General features: G+C 40.6%; 1 pseudogene; it reads left to right on the top strand.

The window, feature by feature from the left end:
* Positions 1 to 331: 331 nt before the first annotated feature.
* On the top strand, positions 332 to 2415 carry LOC146525886 (uncharacterized; annotated as a pseudogene).
* The last annotated feature ends 8245 nt before the right edge of the window (positions 2416 to 10660 follow it).

Here is a 10660-nt window from a genome sequence, read left to right as displayed (position 1 = left end):
CCAGGGCTGGACTGGGAGAAAAAAAACAGCCCGGGCATTTTGACTAGAGACCGGCCGACCAGGTTAAAGCCTTTGAATGAAAATGAACGCTGTTGTGACAGTGATGTACACTGTCTTGTTGGTATATGTATGACTTCTATACATTTTACATCAGATAAAAACTTTGGTTGTAAGCTTCAGATAATTATTTATTACAAGCTAGACATTTTAAATGAGAATGAGAAAGAAAAGTATTTCTTTGTGCCCCCCTTTCCCTGTTAATGTCCTACATGGCCCCTGGCAAAACTTTGCTAGATCCGCCCCTGCACAGTTACCAGCTGTCAGCTGTGTAGAAAAGGATCCTGGTGTTATTTGTCTCTCAGAAAAAGTTAATCACTTCCCTTCAACTCATTCATGTGACCTAAAAGGTAAACCTGTTTCTCCATCACCTGTTCAGCTCTGATGATTCAGTAAGGACATCTCCTGGTTTCATCTTCATGTTTCCCTCTCACCACATATCCAAACCGATATCATGACCAGCAGCTTTTACAGCTGTGGCTCCAGCAAACATCAGCTGATACTAGAAATTAATATTAAATAAATTCTAACAACAGCTGATCAATCTTAAACGTGCTGCTGTTGTTTAGTGCGACATCCGCTGGTTTTCTCTTTCTGAGGCGCAAAGTGGGAGATAAACCAACATGAGAGAAAAGCTGATCAGCTGATCATCGATCAGTTTCATGACTGAAGTAGCAACAGGAGAGGGAGGGGGAGAGAATGAGAGAAGAAGAGGCAGCTTACAGCGTGAAGACACAGAATAACTCCAGCTTTGTGTCTTTTTTCATTCTAGCTGAAGTACGGGACAAACTGTGTTCCTTTCCAGCTCAATATGAAACGCGTAATATTTTCTCTGAATACGAGACGATTCCGTTCTTTACGGGACGGTTGGCAACTCTAATAACTAACCTTGTACTAACTAACTGTGTACTAACCAAGCTAGTACACAGCTAAGGAGCACAGATAACATGACCAAGAAAGTAGACTCTGTGCATTATAATAAATCCTCAAGCGATAATCCCCCCTTGGACTGTCTTGGTGCAAAACCAAGACATAAATCATGTCTCCTGGAAGGGGGAGGACGTATCACAGGCAGAGCACAGCGAGCTGAAATCTCTGAAACCGACTGGCCTTCACTTCCTACAAGACAGAGAAGCTCTTCTACCCCTGTATACGGGAGGACACAGGACTGGACAACCGTGAATAGGAAGGTTAACAACAAACCTCCAAAACAACTGAATGTGAAACTGCAGAACAGATTTGCTCCACTATCAAAGGACCCTGCATCTATATTGGACAACCATCCATCTAAAAGTAGCAAAGTAAGGTCTGAAAATCTGTTGAAAAGTAAAAGGCCACAGGGAAAGCTAAAGGCTAGGCCTGAAACTCTGATTGTGGGTGACTCTGCCGTAAAGGATGTACAAAGGATGTGCGGTAAGAACACTAAAGTCCTCTGCTTTCCTAAGGATATGGTCAACAACCTGAAGGAGAGAAATCTTCAAATTGCAGATGAATATCCAACTGTGACAAACATTGTTCTGCATACAGGTTCAAACGATGTTTCCCAACAACAGTCGGAGGTTCTGAAGCGGGACTTTACTGGATTATTAAATACTGTAAACTCTCTGAATGCAGCTGTATTCAACAGTGGACCTGTACCGCCCGTCAGAGGAGGAGACGAGAGATTCAGCAGGTTGTTTGCACTGAATAAATGGCTTATATCAGCATGTACTGACCACTCAGTGCATTTTATCAACAATTTTAATATTTTTGGGAACGCAGGCATCTATTTAAAGCAAATGGATTTAATTTTAACAAGTCTGGGGTGAAACTGTTCACTTCCAACTTGTTTTATTCCATACGTCATCCATCTCTGCTTGGTGCCAAGGCTGAGATAAACGAGGAGCTATCTCATAAAGAGGAACAAACAGTACTGCAAGAACAGACAAAGCCCAGCAGAAACCTTGAAGAGCAGCCTCATCTGCCCCCACCCCGGAAGAGCTTCAGAAAGGAGAGACATCAGAGGCAAGAAGAGGGATCCCTATTTGCCTCCAACTCTCTCAATAACACCAACGACCAGGACCAGGGACCACGACCTTCCCCAGTCCCCCAAACCCCTGACAGGCCATCACCCTCCTCCCCCTCCTCCCCACACCTGAAATTCACTGAGGAGGTGATGGAACGGGTCAATGCTGGGCTCAGATCTACCCCCCGGCCCAATCCCTTTTTGTCCCCCATAAACCCCCCACCAGAGCAGCCAAAGGTTCGCCATCGAGCTCCGCCTTCAACAGAGCAATCGAAGTTACATTGCCCAGCCTCGCCCTCCTTTGTTCCTCCCTACCACCTTCCCATGCTCTGTCTCCGCAGTCTGATGTGTGATGTGTGGAGGGTCCGGGCTGCGAGGATTATGACAGTGGTGACTTTTCCCAGGAGAAGCTGGGACCCTGTTTACTAGAAGGTTTTAAAATTTCTGTACTTTTAGGTGACAGAAGGAGACATGTGGCCTGGTCAAAACACAGAGAGCTGCACCCTAGAAGATCTTTATATATAGTAAACATACCTTGTGTGCCATAGACTGCTCCCAAACACAAGGGGGCAAATAATACCTCTAAAACACTTAAGTTGGCTTTATTAAACGTTAGATCTTTAGCTGGGAAAACATTTTTAATTAATGATTTAATCACTGAGCACAGCCTTGATTTTATGTTTTTAACTGAAACTTGGTTTGACCAAAGTAACAGTGGAGCTGACCCCTCATAACTACAGTTTTATCAGTGAGGCCAGGGTGAGCAGGAGGGGGGGGGGGGGGGGGGGTTGCTGTCTTATTTAATGAATCATTTCAATGTAAGCAGCTATCTCCTGGAAGTTTGCAGTCTTTTGAATATATGGCTTTACAGCTGAAGGCCCCATCCAAAGTTGTATTTCTTAATGTTTACAGGCCTCCCAAATACTGCACAGACTTTTTTAATGATCTCAGTGAACTGCTGTCTGTGATCTGTGTTGATTTTGACTGTGTAATTATTGTTGGGGATTTTAACATCCATGTGGTCAACCCTCAGGACAACGGGACTAAAGACCTGAGTAACACTCTGGGCAACTTTGGGCTAACTCAGCATGTAACAGAGGCCACACATAATAGAGGACACACGCTTGACCTACTGATCTCCAAGGGCCTGAGCATTTCAAAGGTTACTGTGTCTGATGTGGGCCTGTCTGATCATTACTGTGTTTTCTTTGAAAGTAAAATTTCAGCCCACACAAATACAGTGGGGCAAAAAAGTATTTAGTCAGCCACCGATTGTGCAAGTTCCCCCACTTAAAATGATGACAGAGGTCAGTAATTTGCACCAGAGGTACACTTCAACTGTGAGAGACAGAATGTGAAAAAAAAATCCATGAATTCACATGGTAGGATTTGTAAAGAATTTATTCGTAAATCAGGGTGGAAAATAAGTATTTGGTCACCTCAAACAAGGAAAATCCCTGGCTCTCACAGACCTGTAACGTCTTCTGTAAGAAGCTTTTCTGTCCCCCACTCGTTACCTGTATGAATGGCACCTGTTTGACCTCATCATCTGTATAAAAGACACCTGTCCACAGCCTCAACCAGTCAGACTCCAAACTCCGCCATGGCCAAGACCAAAGAGCTTTCGAAGGACACCAGGAAAAGAATTGTAGACCTGCACCAGACTGGGAAGAGTGAATCTACAATAGGCAAGCAGCTTGGTGTGAAAAAAATCAACTGTGGGAGCAATCATCAGAAAATGGAAGACATACAAGACCACTGATAATCTCCCTCGATCCGGGGCTCCACGCAAGATCTCATCCCGTGGGGTCAAAATGATCATGAGAACGGTGAGCAAAGATCCCAGAACCACACGGGGGGACCTGGTGAATGACCTGCAGAGAGCTGGGACCAAAGTAACAAAGGTCACCATCAGTAACACACTACAACGGCAGGGAATCAAATCCCGCAGTGCCAGACGTGTTCCGCTGCTGAAGCCAGTGCATGTCCAGGCTAGAGATGGCACGATACCACTTTTTTATGTCCGATACCGATATCATAAATTTGGATATCTGCCGATACCGATATGAATCCGATATAGTGTGTTTTTTAATAAACAAAACGTTTTTTTAATATCTTGCTGCATTTTGTATAAGTTTATACTCAAGTTTAAATAAATAACAGCACTAAAGCTATTCTGTTATACCTGTATGTAAAAAATACACTGTGTCCAAAATATGTCATAGTTCAGCAACACTGATCAATCTAATAAAGTTAAACTTGCTCCATCCTCCCTATTCTGGTATTTTAAAGAGTACTAAGAAGAAATTTTAAGCAACCTAACTAATAGGGTTGCAAACTCCCAGCAAAAAAAAAAAATAGGGAACCACCCTCCACCTCATGATGCTTAATCGATGTAATCAAATTTAATTTGATGCAGGGGGAAAATGCACAAAAATAAATTATTTTTCAAGAATAATTAAATAGATTCAACATCTTTCTTCAACAGAATTGCAGACTGCACAGATGGTATCTTCCCAAAGGAAAAAGTACTATAGCTTACTAGGGTATATTAGACTTAACAGTTACTATATACAGTAATGGACTTCTATATATTTTACACAAGATTAAAACTTTGGGTGTAAGAGTCAGATAATTATTTATTAAAAACTAGACATTTTAAATGAGAATAAGAAAGAAAAGTATGTCTTTGTGCCCCCTTTTCCCTGTTCATGCCCTATCGGCCCCCCTGGCTACACTTTGCTAGATCCGCCCCTGCACAATTACCAGCCGTCAGCTACGTAGAAAAAGATCCTGGTGTAGAAAGTAATATTAAATAAATTCTAACAACAGCTTATCAAGCTTAAACGTGCTGCTGTTGTTCAGCCGCTGGTTTCCTCTTTCTGGTGAGAAGTGGGCCAAAAACTAAGAAGAGAGACAGACTCGCAACAGAAAAGCCGATCAGCTGATCATTAAGCTGTTTCACGATTGAAGCAGCAGGAGAGAGAGAGAGAGAGAGAGAGAGAGAGGCAGTCGCTCCAGGTATGGTTGTTAAGCTTAACGTGGGAATGCTTTACAGACATTCAGAGATGAACTTACACACTTGCTTTACTTCTCTCTGGGAAAACTTCCTCATAGATGAAATTTTGGTTTGCTAGCAGGCTACATGTCTGTGAAGGTTCTCAGTCATCCAGGTCATCGTAGTCAAAGGAGCTTGCAAAGAAAAGCGTCTGGATTTCTTTAAGTTACTTGAAGACGTTTCACCTCTCATCCGAGAGGCTTCTTCAGTTCTAAGGAGTGTGTATTTGTAGCAGGCTACAAATACACACAGCCGCTCTATCACGTGATGCACACTGCTGCTACGTGCTACGGTTATGAGCCAAGTTACACCGCGTAGCAAGTTTTGTGAGGTGCTTTTTTGATATTTAATGGATCGGATTACATTTTTTATTTCTCGCCGATATCCGATCCAGTAATTTGGGTCAGTATCGGACCGATACCGATACGTAATATCGGATCGGTCCATCTCTAGTCCAGGCCCGTCTGAAGTTTGCCAGAGAGCACATGGATGATACAGCAGAGGATTGGGAGAATGTCATGTGGTCAGATGAAACCAAAGTAGAACTTTTTGGTATAAACTCAACTCGTCGTGTTTGGAGGAAGAAGAATACTGAGTTGCATCCCAAGAACACCATACCTACTGTGAAGCATGGGGGTGGAAACATCATGCTATGGGGCTGTTTTTCTGCCAAGGGGACAGGACGACTGATCCGTGTTAAGGACAGAATGAATGGGGCCAAGTATCGTGAGATTTTGAGCCAAAACCTCCTTCCATCAGTGAGAACTTTGAAGGTGAAACGAGGCTGGGTCTTCCAACATGACAATGATCCAAAACACACCGCCCGGGCAACAAAGGAGTGGCTCCGTAAGAAGCATTTGAAAGTCCTGGAGTGGCCTAGCCAGTCTCCAGACCTCAACCTCATAGAAAATCTGTGGCGGGAGTTGAAAGTCCGTGTTGCTCGGCGACAGCCCCAAAACATCACTGCTCTTGAGAAGATCTGCATGGAGGAATGGGCCAAAATACCAGCTACTGTGTGTGCAAACCTGGTAAAGCCCTATAGTAAACGTTTGACCTCTGTTATTGCCAACAAAGGTTATGTTACAAAGTATTGAGTTGTATTTTTGTTATTGACCAAATACTTATTTTCCACCCTGATTTACGAATAAATTCTTTACAAATCCTACCATGTGAATTCATGGATTTTTTTTCACATTCTGTCTCTCACAGTTGAAGTGTACCTCTGGTGCAAATTACTGACCTCTGTCATCATTTTAAGTGGGGGAACTTGCACAATCGGTGGCTGACTAAATACTTTTTTGCCCCACTGTATATCAACAGCAGTGATCACAAAACGGTGTATAACTGAATACAGTAGTGAGATCTTTAACCATGTCTTCCCATTAACACCTGACCTGTCCAGAGGTTCAGTCAATGAGCTCGTCAATAGCTTCAATGCTAAAATGTTAAATGTAATGGACACTATTGCTCCCACTACTGCTCGAAGGTTATCTCTGGAAGGAAAAAGTCTCCATGGAGAAACTCCACACTGGTGAAAAATGAGAAAAGAGAGTGTAGCAAAGCTGAGCGCAGATGGAGAAAAACAAACCTCCAGGTTCATTATGACATCTATAAAGAGAAACTTCACAATTATAATTTACAACTGAGGAGTGCAAGGAGGTCCTACTTCTCTGACATCATCACCAAAAACAGTCATAATGCTCGGGTCTTATTTTCTACAGTTGAAAGGCTAACAAACCCTCCTGTGTCAGTGGCAGCTGAACGTCATTCAACCATGGCCTGCAATGACTTTGCCAAATTCTTCACGGAAAAAATCCAAAAGATTAGACAAGCAATTGGTACATCAACAGCACATTCAGGATATGTACTGTGTCCACCGAAAACCTGTTTAAACACCATCAAACAGTTTCACCCTATTAACAGCAAAGACCTGGAGGACATCTTAGGTCAACTGAACTCCTCCTCCTGCTGTTTAGATGTCCTGCCAACAAGTTTTTTCAAAACGGTCTCAAAGACTTTGGAGTCAGACCTGTTACAGATCGTCAACTTTTCTTTTATGTCAGGTGTGTTTCCAGAACCACTAAAAACTGCTGTAATTAAACCTATACTGAAAAAGAACAATCTTGACAAGACACAAATAAACAACTACAGGCCGATCTCATTCTCCCATTTTTAAGTAAGATAATTGAAAAAGCAGTTTCTCAACTGCTCAATTACTTCTTAAAACAGAATAACTGCTATGATGCCTTCCAGTCAGGTTTTAGACAGAACCACAGCACTGAAACCGCTCTGACCAAAGTGTTTAATGACATATGTCTGAATACAGACAGTGGAAAAATGTCAGGCTTATCTCTTAAACTGCTATTGGTAATCTAAGTTAATACAAACAAAACTAAAAACAGAATTGCCACGAAATCTGTCTCAGTTAATAATTACTAAACAAAACTAAACTGCAAAGCATAACTAAAGAGTAATGTCAAAAGTGAAGAGGGTAAGGGAAAGTGAAAGAGACAGAGTGGACCTGCCTGCATTTTTGGGCTTTATGTGCATGCAGGTGAGTCTTCTGCAGCCAATCAGCCCCATGAATTAAAGAGGAGACACCACATTAATAAAGATGACAGATGGCAGCAGTTTCATCTGAAAACAAAAATGGGATTTTATATTGTTGCTTTCATATTGTTGCTTTGTAAGCACAAAAAAAAACAAAAAACCTGTAACCATACAAATACTTGACATCATTCCTAAGGATACATTGATAAGACGGTTAATGCAGCAACCTCAGTCAGTCACATATACCTTCTGACCCACAACGGCATGTGTTTGAATTTATCCCTAATTTTTGGCCAGTGCCATAGATATATGACATGTCCAATCCCCATTCAATACATTTAAGAGAGGTTTACTTTGGTTTGAGGGTCAGTTTCTATTTACTATAAAATCCAGTATACTATGTATATGACGATGCTTCACATTGACAGGAGTCAGCATAATAAATTATAAACAACCTGAAAAAAATACATAAATACACCTTTATACTTTAAATATTGTTACTGTGACTTTGATGGAATGCTTCAATGGATTTTGAAAGTCGCCATAGTGATTAATAAACCATGGTCACATATCCAACATCTACGATTTAACATGATGAATCTCACATATTATTTTTGGCCTTTCTGATATCTGCAAAAATGACTAATCACAGGATGAATTGCTCAGCTCAGTTTCTGGATACAGTATAAATCACACTGTCAGAGCAAGCCTAGCATCATCCCCCCCTGTTGGAGTTTGCCTTTCTGAAGGCATGAAGCAGAATGGTGATTTTGTGATTTTTAATTACAGCCGTTGGTTATGTCTTTGGCTTCATTATAACATTGTCGCACAGTTCTGTTTGCAGTGAAAGAAAGACGCAGCTCTCTCACATTGCTTCTCATTAGAGACACTCCCGGGGCCTCATCAAAGATCCCCCCTCCCTTCTGCCACTTTCCTCCCTCACTTTTTCCATAATGTGCCGTTTTCCCAGTACACTGCTCCCTACAGCTCCAGGACATGCTTAACAAACACACCAGCAAAACATTCCTCCTGATGCTAACTTTTCACCATTTTGCTTTACCAGGAAAGAAAAATCACAGCAAGTCTCTTCCACTACAAAGTTCACTGTAGCTTCGTTGCCAGCAAATTGTGTTTTCAGAGATGGATGTTTGATCTGCACAGCACGAAACAGGATCTAGAGTCCTAATATTGTTTGAGAATTATTGGCCAATGGATATATATGGGATTATACATGTGAAAGATAAAAGAGCCTAAAACATGGCACTTTTCAGCATTGTATTTCTATAATCAGTGTTGACCAGTCAAATTTTGAACAGCAAATTAAACTTACATAAAACCAATGATAAAAATACTGAGCCTAGTTAATAGCATTTGGAGTAATAAAATAGATTTTACCAAAAACTCAGTGTTAAATTTTTTAGCATATTATCACTGCATGCAATATGCAAAAGAAAAAAAAAATTCTTCCCAAGTCTCTCTTTTATTACTCACAAACCAGGTGATACTTATTGCCCCAGTGGGATTTCTATTCTCGAGAATTTGTTCACTACTTCCTAATCTATGGTTTTCCTGAGACACGAATGGTCTGGGAGGCATCATGCCACACCTGGCCTATCTATTATTCATCATCAAAGTACTACTGCGGCATTACAATAATACAGGTACCCACACAGGGTTCAAAGGCCCATCTGAATGGAAAAACAGTCAAAAACTCAGTTTGTAACAATTCAGCCCAGCTTTCAGTACAACAATAATGGAATTGTTATTGATATACAGTTTTTGAGACATACAGTTAAATGTGTCTATCACACAGCCCACACTCATAAACTCTTTTAAATACAAGTCATAACAGTAGGAGAACTAGTGGTGAATTTGGTTAAGAGGCAGAATAAAGGAGTGAGTGGCAGGAAGTGGGGATATAGAGTTTTTGTTTCTAGTTTAGTTTTGATTTTTTGGTCTGATATACTGATTTCCTCAAGTTTTTGGTACAGACATGTTTGCTCTACAGTGCAGGAATAAGGAATTATTTCAAATTGACTTTAATTACTGGAGAAACAAATATACGGAGGTTGAAAATATGTACTTTGCAATGCTACTAACAGTAACAGTATTACTAAATTAAAATCTTTTATGCAATTAAAAATGATGTTAAACAAAGACCAAATCAAAGACACTGAAAGCAAGTAAAAAGGAAAATAAATCCACAACCACAGTGTCAAAAAACCCCAAACATCAACCATGTTTGATTATGTGCAACATTCTAGATCACCAGGACACCTCAGTTAAACAATCAATATTTCCCACCTTGAAGTGAACTTATTGCATTAATGACGGACTAAATTTCTTTCTGTATTTTGATACAAACATAGCTAGTGTTGTTTTTGGATTGCAAAGCTGTAAACATTAACACTGTATGCATGTGTCATCTGACTTCCAGTTCTGTGAGTTATAATGACAAATATGGGATGAAAGATGGTTACATTAACCCCTACAAATCCCTACCAGTAGTCAGCCACAGATCCCAACAGTTTCTTCTATTTATTATTGATTTCCATCTATCCACCAACAAAAATACAGCTCATGTCTTTAATTTTGGTTTACAGTACACATGGACAAACTGGTACACTGCCATGATGGGATAGGTGACCCGTAGTTATTATATTTTACACTGTATTATTCATAACTTCAGAGAAGAACATTATTTTATGTGAAACATGGTTCACAGAGTAACACCAAAGGGTTTCATTCCTCACTTTGTAGGTTATGCATTTTCTCTTCTGACTTCTGACATCAAAAAAGCAGAAAAGAGGAAAAATGACTACAAAGATCAATGTTTTACACAGACTGGTACACCCATCATCATATATGAAACCCATCATTCAAATCGAATGAGACAGTTCATAAATCTTGACAGCAAAAATCTGAAAAAAAAAAAAGAAAATACAGCAGGGGAATGCATTTGTTATGTTTGTTATATGTTTTGAACAGAT

This window comes from Neolamprologus multifasciatus, chromosome 1 (assembly GCF_963576455.1).
Source record: "Neolamprologus multifasciatus chromosome 1, fNeoMul1.2, whole genome shotgun sequence".
Classification (NCBI taxonomy): Eukaryota; Metazoa; Chordata; class Actinopteri; order Cichliformes; family Cichlidae; genus Neolamprologus; species Neolamprologus multifasciatus.
Note: the sequence above shows the minus strand (reverse complement) of the source record. Positions and strands in the feature narration are given on the sequence as shown.